Below are 11,240 nucleotides of genomic sequence, written 5' to 3'. Positions count from 1 at the left end.
ATGGCCACATACTACCCACTAGATATTGACATACATCTGTACAGCATCCCACTGCTCTGTCTGACATACATGCCTGTTAAGGAAAGCCCGGCAGCAGTACATTTAGCAAGTATCTGCACATGACATCTCACTGGGTAAGTACACTAAGCTGCTAGGCATGTAACAATGCACTGTGCAGGCTACAGGCAGACTGGCTTAACACCGGCCTACATCTCCTATGGGGGCATGCACATGTACCTGCATATATAACAGGCTGTATAGGCATGTCACAGCACAGGATAAGCTACTCCTGTGAGAAAGTGCATAACCACAACCAATGAGAACAGAGCCACAGCCACATATGGCAAGCTAGCATAACATTACAGTATATATACTATCTGTTCAACACCATCCTCATATGTGCCACTCACACACTATCCCTACATATACTTGGCAGCTACACAGTTTGGTGTGATGGCTGACTGTGGTATGGGACATGTGTGTGTGTATGGCCCTACAAACATGTAAGCCAATATGGTAACATACAGTGGAGCAGCATGTGACATCAGATAGGACGGGACCTAGGATGATGACAACTACCACAGTCTGTACACAGGCCAAGGTACATATTAACAATACACACACTGTCGACATTCACCATATGTACACAGACCTCAGTACTGTACAAACAACTACAGTAAGTCCAGGTTATATCATCAATTATAACCCCCACTGAACATTACATGTGTAGCAGTCTGATATCTCACTGGCTTGTTATCAGATATGATGACACTACTTATGGTGTAGAGCACATATGCACCTCTACATGCATGACACATGTGCAAAGGTTGACAGAGTTGGGGATGGAAGCACATACAAAGGACTGATATTGACATGTTGCTGTGATAACATCATACATTTACTGTTGTAACAGAGTTTGCTGCAACATATGTCTTATGAGGGATATGAAGTCTGTAACTGTCATGGCTTTCACCGTCTACAGAGTGCACTCCTCACAGTACTTTCTGCAGTCCAAAGATAGATGCTCTGTGGGTAGCACATGACACCAAAGGCACAACACACTGCCCAGTCTGCAGATGACCCTGCAGATGGGGATTCCTCATAAACATAGAACTGACATGGCAGGTATTGAGACATGTGGGACAGCCATCTCCACTGTTAAACCAACATTACTCCAAATGCAGTATAGCAACACTTACAGTCTGTAGTCAGGTCAGGCACATCCCTCTCCTGTGTTTTGCCCTGTTTCCACAGTGTATGTTGTTAGAGGTACATCCCCAATCCATCTGAGATGCTGTTTGCCAAACAACGGATCTAGTTACTGCTCACAGTGAATGAAAAGGGCCAACACCAACATGATGTTCTAGATATTGGAGTGTGTTTCCATGCAATTGGCTATGGGAATGTTACCACAGCTGTAGCAGATGCAATCATCTAGGGGAGGGCTGCAATTCGTGCAGTGGCCATCAGCTGATCTTTAGCATCAATTAAAATACACATGCTGCTGTCTAAGCAAAGCAGGTGTAGGTCTCCACATCCACCAGAGAGGGAGTGGGAGAGGCAGAAATAGGCTAAGACAGGTCAGGGAGGGGTGGGAGAGTAAAATCTTAGCATGTTTGTGTCATACAACTACCAACACAGGGTATCAAACCCCTGATGACTGATGTAATGCTATCACAGTTCTGTGCAGTTATTGGATGTGCCACATGGGTTACCTGTTGTGGAGCCCTCAGAACATATATGTGATGCTGAGTGACATCTGCAACAGGGATATGGTAGCTATACTGTAGGTGACGTACATGTGCCTGTCCGCATGGACAGGTGCCAAAGTCAACAAAGCCACACTCTCACAGGGACACGCACACATTAACACAATTGGCAGTGGCAGGATTGATACCCATCCATAGTGGGATTGCCACAACATATCACTGTGCAGGTATCACATGCACCACATGGGTCATATGGAGGTTGTATGGGCGAAGGGTATGGGGAGGTGTCTGACATCAGACAGCATGCGTCAGTATGCCACTGGGGGTTGTAGTGAGTATGGATGTGATCTTACACATAATACAACACACACACACAAACACACAGGGTGCCAGTACTGACATGCATGGGTACATTTCTGCACGGGTATGTGGTGGTTGACTGTGGCAGATGGCTATACAAGGCTAGGTGATGGGTATACCTTGGCATCAGGCCACATGACAGTGGTCTGCATTGTGGCTCAGGCCTGTGGTTTCTGCATTTGCCCACACAGGTGGGTATTGTATCCACCATCCAGTCACCTGGGTGCCTATTACATGTGGCCAATGCTGTGCATTGCCTGCCATGTATGTATTCCCTAGTCCATGACATGGACAGTGTCTGGGATGTGCACGCCTCCCACATGCATGTACAGTGACATATGGAATTGTACCTGGGGTGTCAGGCCCATGTTGTGTACACAGATTATATTCAGATGTGCCACTCGTGGCCACCTGTGGCAGGAACTGGTACTGGACAGCAGGTTAACTCTGCACCTACATTGATAGCATGCTATCGGCATTCCCTGGTGTCGGTGGCAGCTATTCATACAGGGCATGTTTTCAGGCATGGTATGTCCTTTGTGGGTCAAATATGATGGCACCACAGGTGTTGCAGGTGTCCAGTGGAGAACATGGGGAAGGAGCACTGCCTGCATGTATGTGCCTACTGGACACATGGACAGGGTGCCATGCCCTCTGTAGGCCACTGCAGTCACTCAATAGTTACTATCAGTCGCTAATATGCAGTGTACTACACACATATTGGCTGTCGCCTCAGCATATGTGTGTGTGTGTGTGTGTGTGTGTGTGTGTGTGTGTGTGTGTGTGTGTGTGTGTGTGTGTGTGTGTATGTGACATGGGTTGAGAGTGTGCTCTGGGGGTTCCCTGGCCATGATGTCCTGTGTATGAGTATGGGATTGTACCCCAGCCTCTTGGCTATTTCACGTCTGGTATCCCTGTACAGTGATCAACGTGATATAGGGCTACCATAAAAGACATTTGCAAAACCCACCCCACATTGGGCCCAGGAGTCACACACACACACACACACACACACACACACACACACACACACACACACACACACACACACACACCATATCTGGTAGGTGAACCCGTACCCACTTAGTTTAGTACACTACAGCACTATGCAGTTATATTACGAGCCACAGAGGAGTACTCTTTCCCCAAATGTGTATTCCACATTGGTTGACATCAGCAGGACTGCCAACGTAGGCCATCAGATATGTACTGAGTGTGACTAGCCTAAAATGCATTGCTCCCTGCACAGACAGTGGAACGGACACAAAACATACACAACTGACACATGTCGGTATAGAACCCCTAACAGAGGTCTATATCACACTACAGCAGTATGCATTTACAGGAGACACTACAGGGAGTACTAGACTGCAATTTCCCAGAGGTGTATTTCTAGATGGATGACATCATCAGCCTTACAAAAGATGAGCATTCGAATTGTAGGGAGTGTGACTACCCTAAAAAAACATTGCTCTCAACACAGACACACACAGTTGCCATGTCTGAGAGTTGAACCAATCTATTTTGTCACACTACAACAGTACACAGTTATGGGACGCACCACAGAGATCACCAAGATGCATTTTTTCCAGAGATGTATTGCTAGGTGGATGACATCAGCAGCCTTTCCAAATTAGAGCATTTCAATTCTAGTGAGTGTGATCACCCTAAAAAGCATTGCACTCTACACAGACAATCACTTACCATGGCTGGGAGTAGAACAGCTACCTCCCCAACTTATCATACAGCTACAGGACACACTATGGAGATTACTGGGCAACATCCTTCCCAGAGGTGCATTTCTAGGTGGATGACATCAGAAGCTTTGTCGAAGTAGAGCATACAAGTTGGATGGAATGTGATTACCATAAAAGCATTGCTTTCTATACAAACAGGGTCTGATAGACACACACACAATCGCCATGTCTGGGAGTAGAACAGCTACCTACCACATTTATCACACTACAGCAGTATGCAGTTACAGGGCATGCTACGGAGATTACTGGGTTACATCCATCTCAGATGTGTATTTGTAGGTAGAGGACATCAGAAGCTTCACCAAAGAAGAGCATACAAGTTGTATGGAGTGTGACTACCCTAAAAGCATTGCTGTTTACACAGACAGGCACACACTTGCTATGTCTGGGAGTAGAACAGCTACTTACCTAATTTGTCACACTACAGCAGTATGCAGTTACAGGACACACTATGGAGATTAGTGGGTGACATCATTCACAGAGGTGTATTTTTAGGTGGATGACTTCAGAAGCTTTGCCACAGTAGAGTATACAAATTGTATGGAGTGTGACTACCCTAATAGCATTGCTCTCTACCAGACACAGCTGCCATGTCTGGGAATTGAACTCATATCTAACTACTTCATCACACTACAGCAGTACACAGTTACAGGATGCACCATGGAGACTACTGGGCTGCATCTTTCCCAGAGGTGTATTTCTTGGTGGATGACATCAGCAGCTTTGCCGAAGTAGGCATTTAAATTGTAGGCGGTATGACTACCCTAAAAAGCATTGCTCTCTACACAGGCAGGCAAACACACACACAAAGCTGTGATGTCTGTGAATTGAACTCTTACCTAGCTACTTAATCACACTATAGCAGTACACAGTTATGATTCGGATACAACCTTTCCAGGGATGTATTTCTAGGTGGATGACATCAGCAGCCTTATCAAAGTAGAGCATTGCAATTGTAGAGAGTGTGACCACCCTAAAAAGTATTGGTCTCTACTCAGACAGACACATGCACTTGCCAAGGCTAGGGTTAGAACTTCTATCTAACAAGTTTATCACACTACATGGTTATGGGACATGCCACAGAGATTATTGGGCTGCAACCCACCTAAGGTGTATTTCACAATAGATGACCTAAGCAGGCTTGTCATAGTGGGGCTATGGGGTGGGCAGTGTGTGTGCATGGGCCATAACCCATTTATCTCGGGGTTGACACGCCACATGCGGGCAAAACCTGGGTCATATTCCACAGGTCCATGTATAAAGCTGCTAGATGACTACGTCCTTGAACAGTCATGTTGCACAGCTGGCACATGCACCACATAATCTGTAATGCTGCCAGATACCAGTGGTGAGTATCTGCAGTGTGAGACATCATACCCTCATGTGGATGTGGGCCTTTGGCTGTGTGCTGGGTGGGAGAGCCCAGGATGGCTCCTTGTCACAGTCACCCTCTTCCACACATCTATGTATGTCTACCTTTGGCTTATTATAGTGTGTTGTCCTTACATTTATGCCTGTAGTCCTATCCACTGTGTGTCCAAAGCATGTGTGGTACATACTGAGGAGTGTCTGCACTAACATCTGCAGGTGCCAGATATGTCTGGTCCACTGGTATTTGCAGACGTGACCGTCATGTATAAGTGTGAGAGCATGCCTAGTATGACATTTCAGTATGCTGTTGAATGACATTGGCTTCATTACTAGTGTGTGGGCATGCCCAGTATGGCCATCTGTACTGATGTGTGGATCAGGTCCAGGTAGTTTGTACTGCATTGCTGACCTTTGTGTTCTACACCTACAGGTAGCATACTGTCTCTGCAGGGTCTCCGTCGATCATTTGATATGGACTGTTTCTACATTTCTACACAGGATTGGGGGGGTCACACCTGACTGTTACTATTTGTCTACATAGGATGGGGGGGGCACACCTGACTATTTCTACATTTCTACACAGGATTGGGGGACCACACCTGACTGTAACTATATTTCTACATAGATGGGGGTACACCTGACTATTTCTAAGTTTCTACACAAGATTGGGGGGGCACACCTGACTGTTACTCTATGTCTACATAGGTTGGGGGCACACCTGACTATTTCTACGATTCTACACAGGATTGGGGGGCACACCTGACTCTTACTATATGTCTACATAGGATGGGGGGAGCACACCTGACACTTGTACACATTTGCTAGGAATGTACTGGTATGTCGGGTACTCCATTTCAGTCTGTAATCTTACCTATCATGCTGGCTAGAGGCATACCAGTGTACTACAGATCTTAGCTTTTACTTACCTACATATTAGTGACTGACTTCCTAGCCTTCAGAACTGACATCTCACTGCCTGACCTGCTGTAATCTGTCTGTGTAGGCCTGTGGGGGAAGGTTACCCATAGGCCTCATTCTGAGGCCATAGCACAGCCTTTGTTTGTGTTTGTCTGCACCTGTCCTGCTGACTGTGACTGTTGTTAGGTATGTGACCCTCCCTGACTGGCATTTGTGAGTCACTTACCTTGTGGGTGTCCCAGTATTGAGGGTGGTGCTGCAGGGCTGCCTATGTCAGATGTACATAGTACACTCCCTACACATGGTTTGGCATAGGTAGTGTAATGTTTGGCATCCCTTTTACTGTATGTGAGAGTTGGAGAGAGGTGTTATTACCTGGGTCCCTCCCGTGTCAGTGTATGTGCTATGTGTTGCCTCTTTGCCAAGGCCAGGGCATACTGGGCACACCTCCTTCTGCATACTGGGGCAGGCTCAGGTTGTTCCTCCTCCAAGTCACTCTGTGCCTGTGCAGGCCTTGACATTGGTGGGGGGCTGTGTGGCCCTGCCCTGTGTTGTTTCTGCTGCAGCGTTTCTGCAGGATCAGATTGTGTAGCATGGCACATACAAGGACAATTTGGGTACATGTAGCTAATGAGTACTGCAAGGCTCCATCGGATGTGTCCAGGTACCGGAACAATGACTTGAGCATCCCAAACACATGCTCTATTATGATTCTTGTTTGTGCGTGTGCCTCATTATGGAGTTCTTGTTTGGGGTGTGGGTGCATTTCTGATGGGTGTCATCAGCCACGGCTCTAGTGCATATCCAGCATCCCCCACTAGGTGACCATGTGGGATGTCCCCATTGGCAAATCTCTGGTACAGCTGTGTCAGATGCCAGATGTGGGAATCGTGATAGCTTCCAGGGCAGCCAACACACACATTCATTATTACGCCCTGGGCATCACACACGACCTGGCAGTAGATGGAGGGCAAGCCCTTGCAGTTGATGTAGACCCTACCCCACTCACCAGGTAGTGCTTTGATGCATATGTGTGTGCAGTCTATTGTACCCAATACCTCACGGTAATCCACTATTTGGTAGAAGAGATGCATATTGCTGGCTAACACCTCACGGGTGTTGGGTGAATATAGGTGCTCACCGACATGTGCTGACATGGCAGCCAGGAACTGTTGGAGTACCCTGGATGTTGATGCCTGTGAAATCCCCATCATATCCCCAGTTGGCCTTTGGAAGGTACCTGTAGCTAGTATTCTTAGGCCTACACATACCTTGGTATCCACTGGGATGGGCTCCCCTCTGTTAGTTCTGTGTGTCAGGCATGGCCGACACAGCTCAACAATTTGCTGAAGGAGGTCCTTGTCCACCCAATAGTGCTCCACTATCTCCAGCTCATGTAGCACCTGGTAGGTTACCCTGGGTCTTTACACTCTTCTCCGTCTCCTCACTGTGGGTTGGTCGGCAACATTCACAGCCTCACTACCCTCAGCCTCTTCCACAAGTTGTATGATAGCTATTGCAACCCTTATCATTTTGCTGTTGCGAGTGATAAAAGTTCCCTGCTTGTTTAAACCGGTGGTGTAGGTTTTAGGAAACTCAGAGGGGAAGGTGTTTTGTTCAGTTTATAGTAGTGTTCTGGGCTGGGCTGGTCTGCTGCCTGTGCAATTGGCTGACTTCGATACATTTCACTTGCCAGCTAAGCTAGTTCTCCTTGATTACCTTCCTACTGCTGTTTTCCCTTCCCATTGCCTTCCTGTTTAAGCCTGTGTGGGCGCAATGTAAACAGAGTGTTCAAATGTGCACACTGCTGCTATTTCCTGGTTTCACCTCTTTTTCTTCCTGTAGATCCTGGTGTGAGGTGTGCACACCCACTTAGGTTTTGTAAAGAGTGCTATGCAGGTTTAGGCACACCCCTTAGCTAAGCTATGCTAGGTAGGAGCAGATCCGGGCCACAGGGCTCCAATCCACTTACATTATGCCTGGCTCACCCCCCATGATGTCGCCTAACTACTAGACTTGTACCAGACTATTCCTACTCTTACACTGTTGGGACCTGACCCACATGCTGGGGAAAACTGGGATTTACTATCCTTCCATTTATTTGCATAGGATTGCCTGCTAATGCATAGTTACATGTCTCACACTGAGCCTTCCCCCTTAGCAACCACTGCTCACTGGCCGGATTGTCTTCTGCCTGCCATTGAATTGCATGATAGAATCCTGGTTTTAGTTAGAATGCTTATTTTAGGTTTATTTTATTATTTCCCCCGATCCCATTTGCACGCCGCTGACCTATGCTTAAACAGCTGAGATCGGCGATAAAAAAATAAAACTTAATTTTTTTTTTGATTTGTTTGCAATGCCAATGGCCTTATACTTGGCTATTGACATTCTTCCACAATGATATGCAGCCTTTATTTGTTGCCGTCACAGCTCCATTTTTGATTTTGCAGAAATGTACTCAGTTACTAAACAAGCACATTTCTGATGATTGCATTAATCCTGCACGTAGGGTCGCAAGCTTCCTGGATCACAAGATCACCTCATTTGCATGGATTTCACCTGCAAATGGGGAGATTTGCATACAAGGGTTTTGTCCATGCAGGATTAGTGCAGGAGCTCTAGTGCACACCCCTGCAGGCTGTTCCTGGATCGCACTGCAGACATATTCCCTGCTAGAGCTCCTGCAGTGATCCTGCATGCCGTGCAGGGCATAGTGAATCCGGGGGTTGATCTTTCCCCTTCCTTTCCTTTACTACCCTGTGTTTTTCTGGTATGACTTTATCTACTATTAATTTAGCTGCACAGTAATATATCCTATTAACTTCTGTTATATTGCATGAATTTCTATGAATTGTCCCGATTACTGTGTTGATTTGTTTTATCAAACTTCTAACATTTTGTGTTTAATTGACTTTCTGTAGTCTATTTCTTTCATTGATTTTAATATGTGTGTCCATCTCTGATAAATCAGGCAACTCTTCCCTTAGTTCATTTTCATCTAAACTGAGGGTGCATTCTTTGTTGTCCATTTCCTGTAGGCATTCTACAGAAAGATTCAGAGAATATTCCTGTGCCATATTCTCTTCAGTTTCATCCCGTGTCATCCATTACTCTTTTATATAGGAGCTCACTGGCCTGTCACTCCACAACATTGACTGCATCAGAGGTGCCACAGTTTCTTGTTCCTTTCCTTGCTGTGCAACTCCAACTGAGCTTTTACACTGGTTTCCTACTGAAGGCTCCAAAATATCTTCATATGTCAATTGATCAGATGTTTCCCACTTTACTGGTTTCCCCTCAATTTGGGGATTCATTATTCTTTCCTGTTGTGATGTTATCAGAGTTAGATTTTCCACTCTAAATCCTTGACTTTAAGGTAATCCATAACCTCAATTTCTATTTCTTTAACTTCTCCATTACTAATCCTGCTTTCTATTTTCCCCATTGTTTTCTTGTTTTTGCATTGCAAACATTTCCATATGCAGATGCCTTTGTCTGTATTTCTCCTCAAATATCTTTGGTACTGCTTTTTTGTGTTGATTAGTTTTGCTTTCTCATTTGTATAAATATTGCACGATATTAAATCACTTTTTCCTTCTCGGGTCTTTATTTCTTCATCAGATATCTCCTGCTCCTCCTGTTTCTTCATACTTTGGGGACTAATTCTTCTATCATGGTGTAATATAACCTGTGTTAGACTTTCTACACTAAATCCTTCACTTCATAGGTATTCCATAACCTCAGCTTCTATTTTTTTAACTTCTACTTTACCAGTCTTCTGTTCTGTATTCTCGCTTTGTGATCTTATATTTTGTATTGTGAAATTTTTCAAATCTGGGTGCCTTTGCCTGTGTTTCTCTTTGAATATCCTTGGGGTTGCTTTTATGTGTTGATTAATTTGGCTTTCTCCTTTGCATAAATATTGCACCACATCAGATCTCTCTTTCTTTCTCATGCCCATATTTCCTTTTTATACCTCTCAAAAATGTCTAGATTTTGCTCGTTATATTTTTGCAATCTCAGTCACTTATTTTTCCGAATGGCCCAAGCTTTCATAGTCTATATAATGTTTTTCATGAAGCTGTTGTATTAATGAACATAGATTTGACCTTGAAGCTTTTGACAGTTTTTCTTGTGCAAGTTTTTTTTCTTTTTTCCAATTTCTTTCTTAATCTTTTTGTATATCTTCTGTCTTCCGTCTGTAAATTCTAGTCTTTTTGCATAATAGTAACAATGCACAATTTCTTTCTTATCCTCAATAGTCCACTGTATCACCTTTATGGATTTTGTTTGGCTCATCAGTTTTTTGTGATTTTTGTGGACTGCTACTTCCTTCTACAACAGGGGCACCTCATGAAGCTGATGACCTGATGAAGCAATGGTTACCAAGTGCTCACCATTTTGTATTAAAAAACAAAGATTTTACTTTGTCGTGGTTCAGCTTGTTTATTCCAGCTACCTTCATACTGGGCACCTGTGTTTCAACATTTTCAACTTCTGGGCTGGTTTGGATTTATTTGATTGCTGCTTGTGTAGCTTTAAAAATACATTAAATATTAATATAAATCAGTGGAAGAGACTAGAAGACTTCAGGAAGCACAGTGGATTTAACAGTTATTAGTTTTTGTTAAACTGGGAGTCATATTCTCCATCCATGCAGGAAAAATACAGAAAATCAGAAATTAAGCAAACATAATATCAACCAAAAGAGTGTACAAGGTGCAGGTTTTGATTATGACCTCTGGTTATTGAGTATGCTTGTTTACAGAAAGAGGTTAGCATAATGGTTAAGTTGTTTACCTTACAATCCTAAGGTACAGGGTTTGATTCTCACCTTAAAAGATGTTATTCGGCTAGGCTAAAAATATAGGCTGGCCCTAGTCTGGCCTTCTAAGCCAGGTGTTGTGGGTTTAGGTTCCATAAAGTGCAATATAATCGTAAGGTTGGGGATTAATATAATGGTTAAGGTATTCACCTCATAAATGGAAAGTGCTGAGTTTGATGTTCACCTTTGAAGGAAAATTGGCTAAACATAAAATGGCCTGCAAGGAAGCTAGGCTAGTACTTATCTATATTCTACTATACTTAGAGGTATGTCTAAGTCCTCTTTGACATATCTGCT

Source organism: Protopterus annectens, chromosome 4.part1, assembly GCF_019279795.1.
Source record: "Protopterus annectens isolate FY-2018-M chromosome 4.part1, PAN1.0, whole genome shotgun sequence".
Taxonomy (NCBI): domain Eukaryota; kingdom Metazoa; phylum Chordata; order Ceratodontiformes; family Protopteridae; genus Protopterus; species Protopterus annectens.
The sequence above is the reverse complement of the archived record's forward strand: the minus strand, read 5'-3'. Positions refer to the sequence as shown.